The sequence below is a fragment of the Lissotriton helveticus genome, chromosome 1_1 (genome assembly GCF_964261635.1).
Source record: "Lissotriton helveticus chromosome 1_1, aLisHel1.1, whole genome shotgun sequence".
In the NCBI taxonomy this organism is placed as follows: domain Eukaryota; kingdom Metazoa; phylum Chordata; class Amphibia; order Caudata; family Salamandridae; genus Lissotriton; species Lissotriton helveticus.
The window spans coordinates 882,963,982-882,988,428 of NC_136057.1; the positions used below are offsets into that span (position 1 = coordinate 882,963,982).

At 51.7% G+C, this 24,447-nt stretch overlaps 1 protein-coding gene across 1 annotated transcript in view; it reads right to left on the minus strand.

Annotated features, from left to right (window-relative positions):
* Positions 1 to 21,028, minus strand: part of TAFA2 (TAFA chemokine like family member 2) — a 1,231,988-nt gene extending 1,210,960 nt beyond the window's left edge. Inside the window, exon 1 of the mRNA XM_078655863.1 lies at positions 20,875 to 21,028. The gene's annotated coding sequence lies outside the window, so the exon portion shown is untranslated. The remainder of the gene's footprint in view (positions 1 to 20,874) is intronic.
* Between the last annotated feature and the right edge of the window lie 3,419 nt (positions 21,029 to 24,447).

The following is a 24,447-nucleotide window of genomic DNA, read 5'->3' on the forward strand; positions in this document are numbered from 1 at the left end:
AGTCAGGGCGATGAGCAAAAGATAACACCAAATACCGGTGAACGCACCATGGACAGGATACAATGCTCCACTACAATACTAGCAATGTGGACAGCAGAGGCTACACCACAAAGCATCATGGACAACAGTGAACACACCAGCCTGGACAGCGGAAAGCCCACTTGACAGCGGGAACCACCACCTTTGTACACAGTGACAGAGCGTCAGACTGCTGTCAGCACCACGGACAGCGATCTGAACCCATGGCATCAGGCAACACATATCTCAGTGAACAGTACCTGATGCTCTATGGGCTACTCCACTGGGCCGACTTAAATGCACCAGTCAGCAGACAGAATAGCAGATAAGAACCTGGGTAGCAGGCAAGACAACACCACAGGCGGAGGTGGCTGGCAACATTCTGAGTAACACATTACACAGCGCTTTCTACAGCAGAGAGCATATTTGCTATCAGACAGCTCCCAGCACAAGAAGAATCAACGCCTGACACCAAGGGACGGTACCCCGGCGGCCAGAAAACATCATTTTGGGTAATGGAGAGTACTCTCATCGTCAGACAACATGGGCAACTCTTTGAAAAGCAAATAATGCCCGGGTAGCAGCAGGAATCACAATGAGGTCAGCTCTATTGACCCATGAGCTCGCATCACCTTGGACAGCGAATAGCATCCTTCGGTGTATATAGTACTTCAGGACGCAGACAGCTTCTTGTGAAATGGTAGTAGCACCAACACAAGGCAACCGGTGTGGACGCCAGCCAGCACCACAGACAACAACCAGTACCTTGGACAGCACAAAGCTTCATGGGCAGTGGACAATGCGCCGACAGCGGAAGCATGAATGCCAGAGTGTCCATTAGACAATATGCTCGACCCAGGACCACGCTGAAAGGCTGAGAGTCCCCTGTCAGCAAACGTCACTCTGGACAATAGGCAGCACCCTGGACAGCATACAGCACCCTGGAGAATGGCTACAACACTCCGCAGACGTCAGCACTCAAGTCAGCAGATAGCACCCTGCACTGGACACAACACGCCGCTGGAGGAGAACAGACACTACTCTGGACAACTGAGAGCACCATGCACAACAGGCACCGCCCTGGAATGCCAGCGGCACCTCTGGGCAGCAGACAGCACCCTCGGGCCGTGGGCAGCAGTCCAAATAGGAGACACATTCCTAGACTACAGAGATCATCCCTGCACAGCAGACAATACACCAGACATTAGACAGCACCTTTCGGAGCAGGCGCAGTCCCGGACTGTGGAGTGACTTCTGTGAAGCAGACAGAGGCATAGAAAGCAAACATCACTCTGTGCAACCGAGGGTGGACACCAGAGAGCACCCTGGGGAGAGCACAGCGCCGGGCACAGTAAAGTAGATGCAAAGGAACCGCTGCAGCCGACAGCACTCTCCACAGCTGACTCCAGCCTGCACAATGTGCAGCACATTACACAGAAGCACCAGGACCTGAGAGAGGACACATGGCAGCATGCCACCCCGCCCCACCCTCAGCCCCCTCTCCCCCCATCGCTGACAGGGCACGGCACCTCGGACATTGGGCATTGCCCCTTCCAGGGAATGCCAGCATAGACTGTGGGACTCACCGTTCTCAGGGGCCGGTATTCTAGGCAGGAGAGCTCAATACAGCAGGTAAACAACCATCAAATACAAGGTGAGCGACCACGAGCTGACACACAGGCAGAGACGAAAACCAGAGGGAGACTGGATTAGTACCCAGGTTTCATGGACCTTCGTGAAGTTGAAACTAACGTTCCCATGCATAGTACCAAACACGATGCAACGGAACAAGGAAAATACTACCTCAGCGAAAAATCGGGGTAACGTGACAAGGCATCCCCAACACACCAAGGCAAAATCCACCCGACACCTCAGCTTGCAAACCTAAGTTCGGCTGGCAGGAGTTCACTCCCCTTATGCTCGAAGATCTTTACAAAATAATCTATGCCCTAAACCACTTCAGCTTCTTGGCAGACTCATTTTCAGCCTCTCCATTTATAGTGGCCATTGAGTGTATAAATCAGAAAAGGTGTCTAAATTATCAACACTACAATTCAACAAGAAAAGCACACAGAATGCTTAGAACTTATGCCAGGACATATCACTCATTACCATCCATAGGGCATTAAGCCCATGCCAAGTGCTGCCCAAGTGCCTGGCTGCCTCTCACACTTGCTGTGATGAAAGATAGACAGCCCGGCACTTTCAAATGGGACACATGCTCTATGCAGGCTAAGGGCTGACATAGCGCCAGCCCCGGCCTGCAATGTTCGGGGGTCTGAAGACATGTCCCATTCATGACACATAGCAGGTCATATTTACAAGCAGTCCCGGCATCTGGGTCCTACGCCCTGTTCTTGGGACTGTCTGTCAATCACTTTCACGGGCTGTAATCAACACTCTTTCCTAAATCGTCACTTAGGCACACCTGGCACTCTCAAGCCTCCTCTCCTGAACTGGACAGCAGCAGCCTACCCTGGTGTGCTCCAGAGCAGGATTTACCAGGTAAGTGGGACGAAGGTGGGGGGAATAGAGGCCTACCAGCCTGTGGTTCGTTTTTACTGTTTTTGGAAAAATAAAAACAACCCACAGGCTTGGAACAGCAGATCACACATCCGTAGTACACGTATTTAAAAGGGATCCCTTTGTTTGCTTTTATCATGCGGGTGTTTGACTTTAGTACTTCAGTTTTATCACTACATTGAGAGGCGTTTATTAAAACTGGTAATAAATGCCTCTCAATATAGTGATATAACCGGAGTACTAAAGTAAAACACTCACACATATTAAAAGCATACAAGGGGAGCCTCACCAATTTTAAATTCCACCAGCCGCAACTGCAAATACATCCCATCCCTCCCGGGAAGGTATCCGTTTGTTCTTCTGCCCAGTTGGGGAATCAAAACATCCTCAAGCTTGCAGATGATGCCCTCTGCATCACGGACAAGGGGGAGTCCTGTCTAGTTTGACTCTTCCTCGTTCAATGGCCTCAGGTGACCTTCAGCACAGTGGTCCATGGAATCCTCTTACACATGAAGACCCAGAGAGGCACTGATGGCACACAATTCTGACATGCATGGAGTGTGGAATTAGTGACACAACTTCAATTATAAGATAGCTAATGCATCCTGTCACCTGCATACATGGCAAAAGAAACTTGACGCATAAACAGAACTGTACGATCTATGCTCATTTTAAATGTATTGACATGTTGAATGTAAGATCATTTTCGTACATATATAGCATCAACAAAAATGTTTATGGCCCCCATTTCGAGAAGACATAATGACCAGATAACTATGACAAAATGTAAAGACTATAATAAAATCTTGTCCCCTGATGTTAACAGCGTGGTAAGCCATAGGTGGAGGGTGGAGGGCAACATGGACAAGATGACAACAAAATGCTGGACTCAGCCCAGACCAGCTTACTCTCCAAACACAGCAGTGAGTCCATCCTGATCGCTGCCACAGATGACATCAGAACCCTCCTCAACTGGGGTGACACTGCGGCCTTAATCCTCCTTGATCTCTCAACAGCGTTCTAGACAGAATCCCACTAAACTCTCAACAGGAGGCTCTGCCACATTGGGATCCAGGGAAACGCCCTTGGATGGGTCGCATCCTTTGTCACAAGATGGACCCAATAAATCCACCTACCTCCCTTCACATCAGGACCCAAGAGCATCATCTTGGGCATCCGGCAAAGTTCACCCCTCAACCTCACCCTGTTCAACACCTGCATAACGCCATTTGCCAACATCGTCAGAAACTATGACATCAACATAATCGCCTTCACAGAGGACAACCAGCTGATCCTCTCACTCTCAGAAGATCCTTCCACCACCAGGACCAATTTCCACAACTGCATGACAAGCCTTGCCGACGGGATGAAGACCAGCTGCCTAAAGATCAAACCGGACAAGACCGAATTGTTGATCTTCGAAAACAACACCTCCCCCTGGAACAACGGTTGGTGGCCTTCTGAACTTGAACCCACACTCTCACCGATAGATTACGCCTGCAACCACGGCATCTTCCTAGACAGCAAGCTCCCCATGAAATGCCAGATAAAAGCAGTCGCCTTCGCATGCTCTAAAATATCTTTAGATGGCTCCCCATCAACACAAAGAAAACAGTCACCCAAGCCCTAGTCACCACCTGACTTGACTACAGCAACGCACTCTATGCTCTCCACCCAACTCCTGAAGAGACACCAGACCATTCAGAACTTAGCGGCAAGACTCAATCTGATCCTCCCAGAAGGATCCACATCAACCCCCATCTCAGAAACCTCCATTTGCTACCCATCCAGAAAAGATGCCAATTCAAGATGCTGACACATGCCTACAAAGCCCTCCATGACCAAGGACCAGTATACATCAACTACCGACTGAACTACCACCAACCCTCCAGGCACCTGTGCTCCGCCGCCTTCATGCACACCCCTTGCATCTGTCGAAGCCACAATGCAGACCGATTCTTCTCGTACCTCATTGCTAAATCTTAGAACAGCCTTCCTCTCCACTTCTGAACAGCACCATTGCTTATCGAATTCAGAAAGGGACTCAAGACATGCCTCTTCGACTGAAAAGAGCAGGATCCCAATGCATGGACACCCCCATGGGTGATTAGCTATGTCCTATAAATTCCGATTTGACTTGATTTGAGGAAAGTGACAGCGGTATGTGAATAAAATAGGAAAATGATATGTGACAAATAATACAATGCTTTCTTCTCGTATTGCACATGCACACATATGAGATACTTCTAGCCTATAAGGCAAACACAACATCTGAGCACATGCCTTTGGGAAATTCTAAATATAGCAATATAATAAGCAAGGATAACGAGGTAAGCCTCGTGGAACGCCAAGGGCCCAGAGAAAAAAACGTGTTGAATCGGGTTACAGTGACCATGGACCACGATTTTGTATATATTACTTCTCGCGCACAGGAACATCTCCACACTCTGATACAAGCACCCTCCTGATGAATGAGAATAAAATGCAATCCACCTCTTGAAAGTGCAAGATTTAATGAAATAAAAGGGGAGAGCTTTCGGGTGCACTGAGGGTATGAATATTTTACAGAGTTTCACACAGATAACTATCTGATGGTCCCAGATATGGAGGAGAGACAAATGCAGAACGCACATAACTTAACCACAAAGGGGCACTAAAGAATACTTGAAAGAAAGGAGCATTGAGCAATCTTAAGGTAACAGTGTTCTTGCTTCTGTTGTTTCAATTTGTTAGGTTGTGCCCTTTTAAACCAACAGGAAATCATATCTTCCCTTGTAAAAATACTAATAAGCTTGCATAGAATGGTGGTAATTTGGGACGATTGGACTACGGCAATGCGCTGTATATAGGGTTGCCTCAGCGACAACTTACGAGGCTTCAGAGAGTAATGAACGATGCAGCGAGACTGATTTTTAAGAAGCCTAGGAAAACACATGCTTCACCTCTCCTGCATCAGTTACATTGGCTCCCTGTTAGACAGAGGGCACTGTTTAAAGGATTGTGCATTACACACAAGGCACTCTACGGTAATGCGCCCAGGTATATTAAAACCAGACTATCTGGCTATATCCCTGGTAGGGTGCTGCGGTCCTCTGAAGCCACTCTTTTGGCTAATCCACGTTTCCGCCTGTCCACCTTGGGCGGGCGTGCTTTCACCACTTTACTTCCTGTAGCTTGGAACAAACTACCAATCAATCTCCGTAAGGAGTCAAATCTACCGTTTGTTAAAAACCTTACTCTTTCGGGAAGCATGGGGTGTGCTGTAAGTTTGCTACCTGTTTTCTGTAGAGTTGGTTTCTTTTTGTACAAGCGTTAGAGACCCTGGGGTGATAATGCGCTATATAAATTGAAATAAATAAAATAAATAATGGACACCTATTATTTATGAGTTCATTACAAAGTAGAGCTGCACTCTATCAAAATTGCTTGTACGTTGTGAATAATTTTAACAAAAAAAAGATTCAGAAAACATTTTCTTTATGTCAAAGAGGTGTGATATCAATTATGCCGTCAAGTTAGAAGACAGTTGATATGATGTGTTAACTAAGACCTTTAGACACCAATGTAAGTGCAAAAATCACTTGGAAACATGATTTTAGGCTTAAGGCATACTTGATTGGACTGGTTTGCTCTTAAATGAAGGACAACATAACAAAAAAAACAGAATTTGAAGTGGTACAGATTGCATTTTAAGAACCAACATTTCCATTAAGGTATCGCCTGCAGGCAGCACACACGCGCTGTCATTTGGCGACGATCTGTGGTATCTAAAAAAAATCTAAAAAGGGGCTTTTAGCCCTTCCATTACTTATCATTCATTGGCATCATTAAAATTCTTCTTTGCTGCCTTGGATTTCGGCAGCGCGTGCAAGACGTCACTTCCTTCTCTTTTTGTGGAGCATGGACCAAGTACAGATTGGTTTAACTTTATGTGTCTGTCCGCTGCTCCTGCTGTGCAACGCCAAATGTCTAACCTGGTTCCCCAGTTCAGAAGCAGCATCTCTGGCCATAGCTCCAAATCCTTCTTCTCACTCTTACCCACTCCTCCTTTCAGGTTGGGCATCGTATTGGTAATCTATTTGGATTGAAACTGGTTTATTTGTGTACATTAAACAGAGTGGCTCAACTAGAAGGCCTCTGGTTCCAATGGCTATATTCCATTTCCTAAGACCGTGCAGTGCATTTGATGATTGTCATCCAGCTGAGTGCATTATATTTCTAGTTTGGTGTACGGTTTCGTGAGGTCACTTTTTCTACAGTTTCTGCACGAATTTCCATTCACAATCTGATATTCTAATGCATTTTACAGCCGGAGTCAAAATGCTCTATTTTCAGTGAAAATGGGACTTTCGTGCTTATTTGTGCCCAATATTCATAATTTCAGTACAGTCGCCCACAAAAAGGCCTGGGATCCCTGTACAATAATTTAAATTATCACAAGTATGTAATTGCATGTGTTTGTGAGTGTTCCATTGAGTAGAAAAGTGTTATACATCCGTATATTCATTCTTTTTTTACTTAAAGATATTTTTTATACATCCGTGTATTCATTCTTTTTTTACTTAAAGATATTTTTTATTGATATGTTCCTCAGAGCATCCTTCAATTGTTCACACAATTATTTTGCCCTGTCAAGATTATGGATCATTGGTGGTGGTGTGCTTCTTCACTCATATTGTGGTGATTCAAACATTTGAGCACTCAGGTTGCATTACCTCCTCCTCCTTCTTTCTTGCCCCAGTCCTTTACCATTTCAGCAATGACTCTTATCCACAGCCATAGTTTACATATTTGAGTTCTTACAAAGTTATGCTACCAATATGGCCTCTACATTTTATCTAGTATCCACTTCTCCTTGAAAAGCAGAAGCCACCATAACAACTTCCTGGTTTTTGTTTCCTGTCTCTAAGTTTTGCTTATCTTTGCCAAATCGAATGTGAGTCTATTTCTTACCCTTTTAGTCTCTCCTACCAGACAACTCAAGCTGTCTTTTTGCAAAAAGATGTAGTGTCCGCTTACAGGGGCTTAGAGCCCGTCCATTGCTTACCATTGGTTGGCTTTCTTGTCACACTCATTTGTTTACTTTTTATTCAATAGTTTGTGTGGTCTTTCCTTCGTCTTGTGTCTGTCCCTCTTCTGGAGCATAGCTTCAGTACTTGTGTCTTTCCTCTGTATACTTTTCATGCACTGCTTTTTATTCCTTTTTAAGCACTCTATTGGAGTGCATGTGTTCCAGCTGTCTCCCTCATGTACTTCTCTGTACCTGCTCCACCATGCTCTGTGTTGCGCTCTGTCCCACCTGTGCTACTTCCACTCTGTGATGAGCTTCCCATCATGCGCTTCTACCGCCCACCACGTTATTTCTGTTTTGATTGTTGCTAACCTCTCGCACCAGCCAGTTCTCCATTGGTGGCCTTTTCACCATCAAATTCCACGTTAGTGCCCTACCCACCCATCTGCACCATGTTGCTTCTCCCCTTCCACCATCCTGCTCCCAATTGCTGCCCCTCCCCTCGCCTAGGGGCAAACTGCTGCCGGCTCTCATTTACCATAAAAGTGTTTTTGCGCTACTTGCATTTCTTTTTTTACCTTTAACAATCTATCTCATATCTGTAAAAAAAAAAACGACACTGTGTTATTTTGTTGGCACTCGTTTGAAATAGAGCATGCGTGTGCCTACAAAATGATTCAGCCGCATGCATTGCTCCTTTTAGCTTTTTGCCATTCTGCACAGCATCTTGCCAATGCCACACTACGTGGCTGAAAGATTTTGGCAAAGCCAATATGTCCCAAAGGCAAGACCTATTGGCTTTGGAATAGAGTTGTTTTATTAGTACGTCCACCTGTGTCCTTAAGTAGGCCTGAGAAGAGACAAAATGAACAAAACACTGCAACCCCAAGTAGGAGTGTGTGATAATAAAGACATATATTTTCATAACAAGGGACTTTCATTCTAACAATGGCTGGATATATTTAATTTGATCTGGTTCTGACTGTCATCCGATGTATAGGATTCATTTAGGATGGTAATATAATATGTCCACATTCCCATGAATCCCAACTGCCTTTTGCTGAAACGTTTGGTGAACACGCAGCTGATCCATAATGTGGCTAAATGAGCCATCTTCCATAAAACACTGCGGCACGAAACCTGTGTGAAAGCCTCGGGCATGAACACGTGCACGCGGATTCCGTGTGTGCCCTCCATACCAGTTAAATGTCCAATGGGGTCAACCCAGTATCCCTATGAACCTGGGCAGTTAATCAATATTATCAACAATTGGTTCATTCGGGTACACAATATTTCTTTTACTTTTCTCATAAATTATGTAGTGTTTAAAAACGAAAATCAGAATCCCAAACCATCTATGTATTTATGTACTGTTTTATAAATTGTAGTCATTCATAAATACTTCTAACATATATGAGTTACAAAATAGGCTGTACAAAAGTGAACAAACAGTGCAGATGGTGACTTGTAGTGCTCAGTGCTTACGGCGCAAGAGTGACAAATAAACTGTACAAGTATTATATACAAGGGGGGGATACCAACAATAGTTTAGCGTGGCCTATGCTATTTCAAATATACAACTGTACACTGCGTTTGTCAGTACTAGATACAGGATTTTGGTACAACAGATCCACTTATTCGTCGACGTTTCGACCCTACCTTTCTGCACCAACAACCCCCGCAGTGCCCATAGCCCCTGCTATGCCCATAACATACTGTTACCCCAACACCCCTGCGGAGCACACAGCCCCTCCTACACCAACAGACCTCTGCTGGACCTGCAGCCCCTCTTACTGCACCAACCGCGCCTGCTACAACAACTGTCCCTGCTACACTCACAGGCAACTGCTGCACCCACAGCCTCCTCGTACCTTACCCACAGGCCTTTGATGCACCCGCAGCCCCTCTACAACAATCCCCTTCTTCCCCTATACCTGCTTTGCCTACAGACCCTGCTACAACACACAGCCCTTAGCAACCCCCACAGGCCCCTGGTACACCCACAGGTCCCTGCTGCAACCACAGCCCCATGATACACCCACAGGTCCCTGCTGCAACCACAGCCCCATGATACACCCACAGGTCCCTGCTACACCAGCAGCCCCCTGATACTCCCACAGGTCCCTGCTACACTAACAGCCCCCTGATACACCCACAGGTCCCTGCTACACTAACAGCCCCCTGATACACCCACAGGTCCCTGCTACACCAACAGCCCCCTGATACACCCACAGGTCCCTGCTACACTAACACCCCCTTGATACACTCACAGGTCCCTGCTACACCAACAGCCCCCTGATACACCCACAGGTCCCAGCTACACCAACAGCCCCCTGATACACCCACAGGTCCCTGCTACACCAACAGCCCCCTGATACACCCACGGGTCCCTGCTACACTAACACCCCCTTGATACACCCACAGGTCCCTGCTACACTAACAGCCCCATGATACACCCACAGGTCCCTGCTACACTAACAGCCCCATGATACACCCACAGGTCCCTGCTACACCAACAGCCCCATGATACACCCACAGGTCCCTGCTACACTAACACCCCCTTGATACACCCACAGGTCCCTGCTACTCTAACACCCCTTGATACACCCACAGGTCCCTGCTACACCAACAGCCCCATGATACACCCACAGGTCCCTGCTACGCTAACAGCCCCATGATACACCCACAGGTCCCTGCTACACTAACAGCCCTATGATACACCCACAGGTCCCTGCTACACCAACAGCCCCCTGATACACCCACAGGTCCCTGCTACACTAACACCCCCTTGATGTACCCACAGGTCCCTGCTACACCAACAGCCCCCTGATACACCCACAGGTCCCTGCTACGCTAACAGCCCCATGATACACCCACAGGTCCCTGCTACACCAACAGCCCCCTGATACACCCACAGGTCCCTGCTACACTAACACCCCCTTGATGTACCCACAGGTCCCTGCTACACCAACAGCCCCCTGATACACCCACAGGTCCCTGCTACACTAACACCCCCTTGATACACCCACAGGTCCCTGCTACACTAACAGCCCCATGATGCACCCACAGGTCCCTGCTACACTAACAGCCCCATGATACACCCACAGGTCCCTGCTACACTAACACCCCTTGATACACCCACAGGTCCCTGCTACACCAACAGCCCCATGATACACCCACAGGTCCCTGCTACACTAACACCCCCTTGATACACCCACAGGTCCCTGCACCCCTTGATACACCCACAGGTCCCTGCTACACTAACACCCCTTGATACACCCACAGGTCCCTGCTACACTAACAGCCCCCTGATACCCCCACAGGTCCCTGCTACACTAACACCCCCTTGATACACCCACAGGTCCTTTCTACACCAACAGCCCCCTGATACACCCACAGGTCCCTGCTACACTAACACCCCTTGATACACCCGCAGGTCCCTGCTACACTAACACCCCTTGATACACCCACAGGTCCCTGCTACACTAACACCCCTTGATACACCCACAGGTCCCTGCTACACCAACAGCCCCATGATACACCCACAGGTCCCTGCTACACTAACACCCCCTTGATACACCCACAGGTCCCTGCTACACTAACACCCCTTGATACACCCGCAGGTCCCTGCTACACTAACACCCCTTGATACACCCACAGGTCCCTGCTACACTAACACCCCTTGATACACCCACAGGTCCCTGCTACACCAACAGCCCCATGATACACCCACAGGTCCCTGCTACACTAACAGCCCCCTGATATCCCCACAGGTCCCTGCTACACTAACACCCCCTTGATACACCCACAGGTCCTTTCTACACCAACAGTCCCCTGATACACCCACAGGTCCCTGCTACACTAACACCCCTTGATACACCCGCAGGTCCCTGCTACACTAACACCCCTTGATACACCCACAGGTCCCTGCTACACTAACACCCCTTGATACACCCACAGGTCCCTGCTACACCAACAGCCCCATGATACACCCACAGGTCCCTGCTACACTAACACCCCCTTGATACACCCACAGGTCCCTGCTACACTAACACCCCTTGATACACCCGCAGGTCCCTGCTACACTAACACCCCTTGATACACCCACAGGTCCCTGCTACACTAACACCCCTTGATACACCCGCAGGTCCCTGCTACACTAACACCCCTTGATACACCCACAGGTCCCTGCTACACTAACACCCCTTGATACACCCACAGGTCCCTGCTACACTAACACCCCTTGATACACCCACAGGTCCCTGCTACACTAACACCCCTTGATACACCCACAGGTCCCTGCACTCCTTGATACACCCATAGGTCCCTGCTACACTAACACCCCTTGATACACCCACAGGTCCCTGCTACACTAACAGCCCCATGATACACCCACAGGTCCCTGCTACACTAACAGCCCCATGATACACCCACAGGTCCCTGCTACACTAACACCCCTTGATACACCCACAGGTCCCTGCTACACCAACAGCCCCATGATACACCCACAAGTCCTTGCTACACCAACAGCCCCATGATACACCCACAGGTCCCTGCTACACTAACACCCCCTTGATACACCCACAGGTCCCTGCTACACTAACAGCCCCATGATACACCCTCAGGTCCCTGCTACACTAACAGCCCCATGATACACCCACAGGTCCCTGCTACACTAACACCCCCTTGATACACCCACAGGTCCCTGCTACACTAACAGCCCCATGATACACCCACAGGTCCCTGCTACACTAACACCCCTTGATACACCCACAGGTCCCTGCTACACCAAAAGCCCCATGATACACCCACAGGTCCCTGCTACACCAACAGCCCCCTGATACACCCACAGGTCCCTGCTACACTAACACCCCCTTGATACACCCACAGGTCCCTGCTACACCAACAGCCCCATGATACACCCACAGGTCCCTGCTACACTAACACCCCTTGATACACCCACAGGTCCCTGCTACACTAACACCCCCTTGATACACCCACAGGTCCCTGCTACACTAACAGCCCCATGATACACCCACAGGTCCCTGCTACACTAACAGCCCCATGATACACCCACAGGTCCCTGCTACACCAACAGCCCCCTGATACACCCACAGGTCCCTGCTACACCAACAGCCCCCTGATACACCCACAGGTCCCTGCTACACTAACACCCCCTTGATACACCCACAGGTCCCTGCTACACCAACAGCCCCATGATACACCCACAGGTCCCTGCTACACTAACAGCCCCATGATACACCCACAGGTCCCTGCTACACCAAAAGCCCCATGATACACCCACAGGTCCCTGCTACACCAAAAGCCCCATGATACACCCACAGGTCCCTGCTACACCAACAGCCCCATGATACACCCACAGGTCCCTGCTACGCTAACAGCCCCATGATACACCCACAGGTCCCTGCTACACCAACAGCCCCCTGATACACCCACAGGTCCCTGCTACACTAACAGCCCTATGATACACCCACAGGTCCCTGCTACACTAACACCCCCTTGATACACCCACAGGTCCCTGCTACACTAACACCCCCATGATACATCCACAGGTCCCTGCTACACTAACACCCCTTGATACACCCACAGGTCCCTGCTACACCAACAGCCCCATGATACACCCACAGGTCCCTGCTACACTAACACCCCTTGATACACCCACAGGTCCCTGCTACACCAACAGCCCCATGATACACCCACAGGTCCCTGCTACACCAACAGCCCCCTGATACACCCACAGGTCCCTGCTACACTAACACCCCTTGATACACCCACAGGTCCCTGCTACACCAACAGCCCCATGATACACCCACAGGTCCCTGCTACACTAACACCCCTTGATACACCCACAGGTCCCTGCTACACCAACAGCCCCATGATACACCCACAGGTCCCTGCTACACCAACAGCCCCCTGATACACCCACAGGTCCCTGCTACACTAACACCCCTTGATACACCCACAGGTCCCTGCTACACTAACACCCCTTGATACACCCACAGGTCCCTGCTACACTAACAGCCCCATGATACACCCACAGGTCCCTGCTACACTAACAGCCCCATGATACACCCACAGGTCCCTGCTACACCAACAGCCCCATGATACATCCACAGGTCCCTGCTACACTAACACCCCCTTGATACACCCACAGGTCCCTGCTACACTAACAGCCCCATGATACACCCACAGGTCCCTGCTACACCAACAGCCCCCTGATACACCCACATGTCCCTGCTACACTAACAGCCCCATGATACACCCACAGGTCCCTGCTACACTAACAGCCCCATGATACACCCACAGGTCCCTGCTACACCAACAGCCCCCTGATACACCCACATGTCCCTGCTACACTAACACCCCCTTGATACACCCACAGGTCCCTGCTACACCAACAGCCCCATGATACACCCACAGGTCCCTGCTACACTAACACCCCCTTGATACACCCACAGGTCCCTGCTACACTAACAGCCCCATGATACACCCACAGGTCCCTGCTACACTAACACCCCTTGATACACCCACAGGTCCCTGCTACACCAAAAGCCCCATGATACACCCACAGGTCCCTGCTACACCAACAGCCCCATGATACACCCACAGGTCCCTGCTACACTAACAGCCCCATGATACACCCACAGGTCCTTGCTACACTAACACCCCCTTGATACACCCACAGGTCCCTGCTACACTAACAGCCCCATGATACACCCACAGGTCCCTGCTACACCAACAGCCCCCTGATACACCCACAGGCTTCTGATACATCCACAGTCTTCCCACACATATATGTGTAGCCTAGGATGGACCCCTATACTGCCAACCCTTGCACTGGGATTGGCTGGCCCTGTGCATAGAACTCCTCTCAGTGAATAAAACGGAGCCTGCCCAATACTGCAGTCAATGAATGGTTCTGATACAAGCACGTGAGGCTGTGTAAGTTCTGTTCGAATTCTAAGACTGTCCTTAACCCCTTGAGTGCTTATGACGGAACCACGCCATCATGAGTCACAGGCGGCGTGTGCTCATGGCAGAGTGGTTCTGCAGCTGTGGCTTGTATATAATAGTGAAAAAGCTTTGATTTAAAGCCCTGGAGACACCACGACAATGTAGCTGCTCCTGTGTTTCAAAAAGAGAAGGGACATCTAAAGAGAAAATGACTCTCTAAGGATTTCACTTCCCGTACAACGCTCACCTGGCATGACGTCATACCGTAACTTCTCCACTAGTGAGCAGTGAGCAGTGTGAGGGAGCGCATATTGATTTTCCCCGCTGTTACTGCAGTCTGGAAAAAACGGACCGCCTGTGCCAGGGCACAAAACAGAGCCCGATAGAGACCCGTTTCGAGGCCTGATTTAGAAAACTGCCGGTGCTCAGCACCGGTGAGACCCGGCCCACCTAAAGCCCTGCCCATACCCACCTATCCCTACCCATGTCCTGTTTCTGGGGCACGAATTCTTCGAGGAAAGACTAGTCTGCGACGATCTTTTCCCCGGGGGTTGTCATTCTGGCGCAATACCAAGAGATGTAAGCAGATTACAAGTCAGATTACTATCACATTAGCACGGCCGGTGAGACAAGGGGCCTCATTTATGAAGCCCCTTGCGTCACTTTTTCCCATTTTAAAAGTGGCGCCCCGGCGGCGCAAGGCCTTCATAAATAAGGCCCAATGAATGTAATGCTGTTTATTGTTGGAGCCCTGGCTGCATGGGTTGCTGTGTATTGATCTTGTGCTTCTATGTGCTGTTACGTCTTGTTTTTATTTTTCTGAGGTCATGAGCATTGCATTCAGTGTGTGAGCCAAGAAAAGACAGAGCTGTGTCAGGGTGACCACGGAGGGGCGCGGGGCTGTTCACAAGTACAGAATGCAAAGAGCAGGGCCGTGCTAGAGGCGCTCGACATCCGGGGAACGAGAACCCTCCCCTCCTGTGGTGATTCCGAGCCCTCGTGCTGCAGTGCAGTCCCGGGGAGTCTCGGTAGTGAAGCTCGTTGTTATGACCTCAAGTAACACAGCTCCCATGAATGTATAAAGAACTCCATTCTAACGTGAGCGCTGGGGCCGCGGACAGCCAATCAAAGTGCGCCCTATACAGTCCTTAGCAGATGGAACCGGCCAGCACTGGCATACCTCGGAGCACACCTCGTCTGAAGCTCTGGTAGAGGAGAAACCACTGGAGGGAGGGGCGAGAGAGGGAGGGAAGGGGGTAGAAGACAGACGAAACGTAATAATAATGTTGGGGCATTAATGGACTAGCAGAATTATTGCCCTTAGAGCTGGTTAATAGCGTGATTTCTTAATCTCTATACAGAAGTCGGGTACGGGCAAATGGCCAGAATTGCCGACCAGTTATGCAGTGAATAATGTTCATTCGCGAGGCAGAGGTGCCCTGGACTTCACAATACAGGCCATAGTGCAGACTTGGAGACGTGTGCTGAATGTGCCTGTATAGGGACTTTGTCACCAACCCACCGGGCGCGGCCTGGCACCTCTGGAGGTCGACGGGGTGTTTATCCGCTGCTCTGCCACCCACGCTCGTGTGCATAGAAGCTGGTGGCTGGCACGGAACTTGGACAGACGTGCAGGGAAGAGGAGGAATCTCACCATCACGCACTGCCCCCTTTTCTTGGTCCATCTGGTTACTATGCCATGCTGGCTTCAGTCTAGATACGACACCAGGTCTCATACTGGATTTGTAAAGAGAATACATGAATTTCACGCACTAGCATTCTGAATTTGATCATATATTCATTACTTTTGCGCTTTTGATCAGTCTCCTCATTCTTGGAAGTGGGCTGCGTCTGTTCTCTGTTCCGTCACAATGACGAATATTGAACGGTAATACAATACCATATTTACACTTAGACTGGTTCAAGTCAGTCAATCACTTCAAGTCACCTTATTGGATTTATGGGAGTAAATTTGATTCAAGGGATAGAACAGTTTCTGCAGTCGGTGCCGTCCGCCATACCCTGACTCCTGCTTCCGTCTCCTGCTGATCGAGGCCCCCTCGGCTGTGGCCCTCTTTCGTCGACCCTTCAACATATACCTGCTCTCAGACCCTCCTCTCCCACCCTGACCTTTCACCTGCAGGACCCTCTGGTCCCTCCTGCGTGAAGCCGCTGCAAGGTAGCCCCTCCCCCAGCCACCGGGCCACCCGCTCACCCAGCCGGGACCCGAGGCTGCTTCCCTGGCACACCAGGCTTCATGCCAGTGCTCCCAATGTCAGTCCTGGATACAGGGTCCACTGCGCCCCCCTTCACTCCCTACACCCCCCACCAGGGCTTTAAGTGGGCCGGGTCTCAAGGGGTCTGAGCACCGGCAGTTTTTTTCAGGGGGCCTCGAAACGGGTCTCTATCGGGCTCTGTTTTGAGCCCTGGCACAAGCGGGCCGTTTTTTTCCCCCGGACTAAAGTGACAGCTGTCACTGCAATCTGGAAAAAAGTGCCAGGGTGCCAGAGCCCGATAGAGACCCGTTTCTAGACAGCAGCCAGGCACACCGATGTGCGCTGCTAACACTGCTTACTTCTCAACCGGTGGAGAAGTTACGACATCACGTCATGCAAGGTGAGCTGTAGGGGAAGGGAAATCCTTAAAAAGAGTCATTTTCTCTCTGGATTTCCCTTCACTTTTTTAAACTGCAGGAGCAGCAACATTGTGTTAGGGTCACCAGGGCTATAAGTGGAAGTGTTTTCAATATTATATGTAACACGTCATAGTTGCAACTTATTTATCTTATGCAACTAATAACCATTGACAAGGCCAATAGTCCTGACTTGTAGGTATGATGTTACTTGTTGTATCTTATATCTGAATGCAATGACAGAAACAGCAAAATACATGTTGGGCGGCACACCATGCTAAGCAACGATTTTGAACAAAAGTGTTTTAAAGCCACGCCCCTAATTACACTGGCCACGCCCCTTTGAGAGACCCCCCAGTTTTTTCATCCCAATTAAAGCCCTGCCCCCCACGCATCCTCACACCACTAGCATTCAGCCCAGAGGTAGCGCTGACTCTGGCTCCTCAGATTAGCAGCCCGTGCCCAAGTCTGTCACTCTCTGCCCTTCACATCACCTCCCCCTCCTCAGACTCACAGGCTCAACTCCCCCCCCCCCTCCCCCCCCCCGCGACGGTCACCCACCTTCCCACCCCAGCATCGGGTACGTCACGCAGCGGCCGCGGCTTCCTGTGACGCAGCAGCATTCACCCAAAGCAACGTCTTCAGCCAGGGCAACGTCATCACCCAAGGAAACGTCATCAGCCAGGGCCCTCCATGTCCAGAGTGGCCCCCAGACACCATCCGGGAAACGACGAGCCTGGCCGATGGCTCCTCGTCCCGCTCCTCTGCCACAAAGCTGCAAGCACCGCTCCACCCCCGGCCCGCTGGCTTCAGCCTCGGCCCCTGCTGTGCCAGCACCCCACGGTGACCCCCCCATACCCCACCCAACAATCCCTCGCCCTACCGTTGTTATACTTGCACCGATTGTATGTTCATGTCAAGGACGGTCAAACATGGATAATATCTGAAAGTGTTCTCTAAACTATTTTTGAATGAAGATGAAGGTACACAGAGGCAGAATTGCAGTTTTAAAAACAAATGCGTGGGGTTCTGTGCACAGGCCAGCGCTTGGCCTTTCCTGACTTCTTAAAACTTGATATGTTCCGCTCTCCCCGGCCTGCTGCGGGATCAGAGCTCCTCTCCTGACTCCGGGCCCTCTAGGCCCAGTGTGAACGTTTCCCACCCTCCACTCTGCAATTTAAGAATGAGACCACCCCCACACCCGCATCACCCCATGTCTGACTACATGGGGCATCGTCAGCCCCACACCCGACGTGGCCCTGATGCTAGGGCCATACTCGTATCCCTCTTCCCTTTACCCAGGCAACCACCCTGCTGCCAGAGTTAGGCCTAACCCCCTCCCCCTTCTCTCTCTTAGGGGTTCCAGGCCACCAGTCTGCGCCTAAAGTTATGCCACCCACGCACCTGCAGACACCCGCATGCACCTCCAGATGACTCATTGAGGTGTGCCCATCTCATGGGTATGTGCCCTCCGTCTCCTGAGCCATAGCACCTGTCAGGCCTGTGTGAGGAGTTATAATACTTCCCTTACCACCCTCCCCCACCCCTCTGAACCCCAGAGTGTCCGTGTCTCAGCGGACACTCCTGCGGCCTGTGCCATCTCCTGCCCCCTGGTCTCTATGGCGCCATCTTCCCTTCGCCACCCCTCACCCTGAGGAGATTTACCGATCTTCACCCTAGCTCGGGGGTTTATACCCATTTTCCAACCTCTGTTCCCTCTTGCCTCAGAAAAGCTGTGCCCCTGCTCACTTCCCGCCACTTGTCCATACTTCGGATGGCGCGGCGCCCACCTACCCAAGTGAAGTCGTGCCCGTGTTTCCATATGCGGCCTCCTAGTTGTCGGGGAGCTGTGTCCATTTTCTTGTCTGCTGCCCTAATGTCTACTGGCACCTACCCCGCTGCAATCATCTTTCCTTCTTCCGCCGCCGGCCCCAGTGGAGCCGAGCCGCCTTTCTGCCCTTCGCTTCGATGGAGCCATGCCCCCTCACCTTATCCTGGTCCTTAGTTGCATGGTGCTAAGCGCCCCCACCCTACCGCTCAAAGGGAGCTCTGCCCATCTTTCGGTCTTCAGCCCTGGTGGAGCTGTGCCCGTCTCCCTTTTTCCTGTCCCTCGACTGCTGGAGAGCTGTGCCACCTACACCTCCCCTTCTCCTGACTCCAGGGGAGCTGTGCCCATCTCCACTTCTGCGGGACTCTTGACTCTGAGGGGGGGGGGGGGCTGTGCCCACCACCCCTTCTGCAGGACTCTTGACTCTGAGGGGGGGGGGCTGTGCCCATCTCTCCTTCTGCAGGACTCTTGACTCTGAGGGGGGGCTGTGCCCACCTCCTCTTCTGCAGGACTCTTGACTCTGAGGGGGGGGGGCTGTGCCCACCTCTCCTTCTGCAGGACTCTTGACTCTGAGGGGTGGGCTGTGCCCACCTCCCCGTCTGCAGGACTCTTGACTCTGAGGGGGAGCTGTGCCCATCTCCACTTCTGCAGGACTCTTGACTCTGAGGGGCGGGGGGGTCTGTGCCCACCTCCTCTTCTGCAGGACTCTTGACTCTGAGGGGCGGGGGGGTCTGTGCCCACCTCCCCTTCTGCAGGACTCTTGACTCTGAGGGGGGGCTGTGCCCACCTCCTCTTCTGCAGGACTCTTGACTTTGAGGAGGGGCTGTGCCCACCTCTCCTTCTGCAGGACTCTTGACTCTGAGGGGTGGGCTGTGCCCAGCTCCCCGTCTGCAGGACTCTTGACTCTGAGGGGGGGGGGGCTGTGCCCATCTACCCTTGTTCTGCAGCTGACTCCAGGGGAGCTGTGCCCATCTCCCCTTCTGCAGGACTCTTGACTCTGAGGGGGCGGGGGTGTTGTGCCCACCTCCCCTTGTTCTGCAGCTGACTCCAGGGGAGCTCTGCCCATCTCCCCTTCTGCACGACTCTTGACTCTGGGGGGTGGGGGGCTGTGCCCACCTCCCCTTCTGCAGGACTCTTGACTCTGGGTGGCTGTGCCCACCTCCCCATGTTCTGCACCTGACTCCGGGTGCGCTCTGCCCATCTCCCCCATCCCCCTCCTCATTCCCCGTACAGTCTGCGGAGCTGCAGCTGGAGGGGCTGTGCCGTTCCTCCACCCTAAGACCCAGGACCCCGCGTGCGGGTGTTACCGACCCCAACCCCACCCCGCCCCGTGTCCCCGCGCGCAGCCGGTGCCGGCCCCAGCGCCTCCGTTCTGTGTCCCGGGCTCCAGGCTGCAGGGGCTCGCTGCTTATCTCCCACACCTGCTCCTGGTGATATGCCACCTCGTGCACCGGGCGACCTCCACCCTGCGCTGCCCCAGCCCGGGGTAACTCTTGTTACACCCCCGCAGCCTCCTGCCCGAAGCCCAAGGGGAGCCCTGATATACCCCCACCACCATACACCAAACCTCATACACCACCCCCAGATCATGCCCCTGATGCCTGTGCCAACGTGTCGCTACCCCTGCATTTGCCCACCTCCTCCCCTACGGAGTAGCACGCGCCCTCTGCTCCAGCAGGAGCCCTGGAGAGATGGCCCAAGGTGCAGTTTACCCCCTGAAATGAAAAACTTTTCTATTCTCTTCTCTTCTCCGAAGGAAAGGCCCCAGCCTCAATGCCCTCCTCCCCCCAAAACAATAGAGCAATGCCCCCACTCTGGACCCCGCAACACTGGTAAACACGCGGGGCAGCACAAAGACAACTCTTAGACGTGCGGGCGGTCCCCTACCTGCACTCCCCTTCCCTCCGGCACCGCTCGGCCTGGGGTCCTGGCTGGGCCTCGGGTCCTGGCGGGGCTGCGGGGCCTCAGGTCCTAGCAGGGCTGGGGCCAGGGCTCACTCAGCCGCACCCCCGGCCCGCACCTCACGCGGAGCAGTCCCTCAATCCACACATCCGCGCCTGGACTTCAGGCTGCACGGAGGAGCCCCGGAGCTCGCGGCAGGTAAATCCCAGGTGATGTTCCAAAGAGACCAAAAAGAAACCAGACGGGTCGCCCAGTGCTGGTCCGCCCTGGTCCAGAGCCCTCCTCTCAGAGACCGGAGCGGGGCCGCGTGCTTCGAGGAGCCCTGCCCGTGTCCGGCTCCCGGCCACTTCCTTTGATCACTTCGTACACTTCCCAGACTCCCTGCTCGCCCTCCTGGGAAAGGTGCTGGACGGAGAGCTTCACCTTCAGGAGTGCAGCTTCCCCGCCCTGTAACCAGACCTGCCAAAGTTGCTGGAGGTGTGGGAGGAGGGGCGGGGACTGAATGGATGGATGTGGGCGGGTGGATGGATGGATGGATGAATGGATTTACGGACGGCTGGGTGGGTGGATGGATGGACGGATGGATGGGAAGAAGGACGTGGGTGGATGGATGGATGGGTCGATCACTGGGTAACGGATTGAGGGCTGGGTGGATGAGTGAATGGATATATGGATCGATGAATGAATTAATTGGCCGATGATCAACCGATAGCTGGGTGGATGGGCGTGTGAGTGGAGAGACTTGCGCCTCACACTGGAAGGAGTTTTGCCGCCTCTTGTTAAACGTGGTAAGGGACCTGCTGCGCTTTCAGGAAATCCAAAACACGCTCTGAGGTGATGAAGGGTGTCCTCGCCTCCCCGGTGCCACAGAAGTCCACCTTCAATTACTACAAGTCCAGGGAACCCAAACAGCCACCTGGAAGGGCATTGTCGCACCAGTCAACCCTTTCACCTCTCCGAACTCGTCTCCAGTATTTCCACAACAAGCTTCCTTGAAACACAGTCTAAACTAGAGATGTCTTCTGTGGCCGCACGCGTGCCTCATCTCCAGACGTCAAAACACTGAACTGATTGTTGGGAAGCTGGACGAGCACTCCCCTCTATTTAATCAAAAAGCAAGTACAAAGGCGAAACTTGCACGTAAATAAAATGTACTTCAAATTAAACAAAGAATCAGTTAACAACTCCTGCATTCACCAGCACGCAATGTAGCACGCAAGACACAACATGCAGGAGCGCTTTTGAAGATTCTTTCTTTCTTTCTTTTCGAGGGTTCTTTTTTCGTTCCTTTGGTTTCCTCCCTTTTTTTCCTTTCCTTCTTGCAGCCTTCGTGTGCCTTTTCCCTTTCTTCACTGCGAGCCAGCCTCTCTTCACAGTAAGTACCTAGGGACGCCGAAGACTCCCATGCATGTGAACTACAGCAGGGCCCGTGGGCTCTCGCTCAGCACCGAAGTAAGGAAATCGTTTTCAAAGCCCAGAATAATCCTGCTGTGTTGTTTCAGCATCCCTGGAAACTAAAGCTGAAGCTGCAATTGCGCTGGACTAGAAAAGGCACAAAAAGGACATAAGAATACGGCGACGCACACACAGAAATACGGACTTTGTCTCCATCTAGTAGAAAATAAGGGTATTGCAACATCAAAAGCTTTTCAAAGTTTCCGTTTGATTACGGAAGTGCCTATACCCGGCCGCCGGCAAACTAAAGCCTATCTTTTCCATTATTACACACAGGTAGGGTTGACACCATTTGCGGAGTAAACTTAGCGGCCATCTGTTCATGTTTTTACATTCTGCAAAGCCAGGGATATGATTCTTAAGTAGAACGTTCGATTAAATCGTCTGTATGCATTTTTTTTTTTTTTTTTTTGAAAACCTTTATTGGACAGAGAAAGCTCACAAATACGGGCCTACAACCCACCAGGGCTGGCCACCACATAGCAAACGTATCAGGAGTCACACACCAATTGTCACAGTATACAAAGGCAACGAGTCAGGGGAAAGAACAGGCATCGTAGAGCAGTCTAAGGAGCAAACAAATAGAAAGGTAGTTTTCTTTTAAAAGGAACGGGTATGAGAGGTCAGGAGCATAGCGGGCCGGGAAACAAACCAGAGGGGCGGGGTCGCGGCGGGCAGCCACACAGCGATCCTAAAGACACAGGAGAAGCAAGTACGACAGAGGTATACCAATAAGTACCGGGCAAAACCACGAGCATGATGAAAGGCAACTGCGCACACTGTCCACTGCCCGCCCACCGCAGCCACCGCCCATCCCACCCATCAGCACAATAAAGACCCAAATACCAAAACAATACGAAACGCACCCCCAGGTAGAAGAAAACCCCACAAAAGGGGAGGGGAAAGGGAAAAGGGGAAAAAAGAAAGGAAGGGACCCCAACCCAAGCACCCGCCCCCAGGCGACAAAACAGGAAAAACGAAAGTCCGGTACAAAATCGATCACAAAATAGGAAAACAGACATAGCAAATCCCCATCTTTGCAATACCGGAGAAATATACCAGAAAGACACCAGGGGGATAGATGGCGAGACAGAGCCCCGAAAAAGGGGATACACAAGGGCCATAGAACCAATAAGGGAGAAAAAGAGGAGGAGACAGAAGCTCCCTCCACAAACAACAACAGACCCTCCCACCCACCCCACAAGCCCACCCTACACCCCTGCAGAGGGCTACGGCCTACCCCCCGGCAGCGTGCCTGTCGCCCTAAATAGAACCCGAAATGTAGAAGAAAGAAACAGGCTAGAAACTAAGACAAAAGGGGAGGGACAGGGGAAGGAGAGAACAGCGCACACGGGGGGAGGGCGAAAAACAGGATCATCTGCCTCCATCCCGCCACCTGCTACAAGGGAGGAGTAGAGCCCACGGAAAGTCAATGATATTAGGATAAGTTTCAGGAGTCTCAAGAAAGTACACAACATTACAACAGCACTTGTCAGTCACATATCAAAAGAAACAAGACTACCGCATAGAGACATAGTTTCAGCCCTGTCCGCTTTTGTCCAAAGTTGTAACCATCCGAACAAACAGAGAGCAAACAGTGAGGGACACAGGGCACAGGAGTAAGTTCTGCGGCTGTCCTAAGAAGAAACGTGAAAGAAAATACTGAAGGTCCAGGAAAGGCATAGCACAACAGTCGCATCGCCGGCTGAGGTCCAAGGACAGTGCGAACGAGGCAAGCCCAGCCGGGCCGGCACAGGCTTTTAGGCCGGGGTGTAGACGCGATGAGAAACTGGAAAGATCATCGAGGCCAGGCCAGGAGATAAGCGGACCGCAGACCAGGGGCCGAGGCAACCGAACAGGATGACAAGGAGCGCCGGAGACTTTCCGACCCAAGGATGGATTCCCCGCCGGGAGCATAGAGTCCAGGAGCACACCAGCCGCAACCAGCAACGAGGTGGCCAAACCTGATGACGGGGGCCCGCACAGTTCAGAAGGAGGGTCCGCCCCCACAGCGGAAACAGGCGCCGCCACGGTAGTCCGCCAGGAGTTCAGTGCAGCCAGGACAACTCGAAGCGTAGGAAAATCCGTACAAGATCCGACATC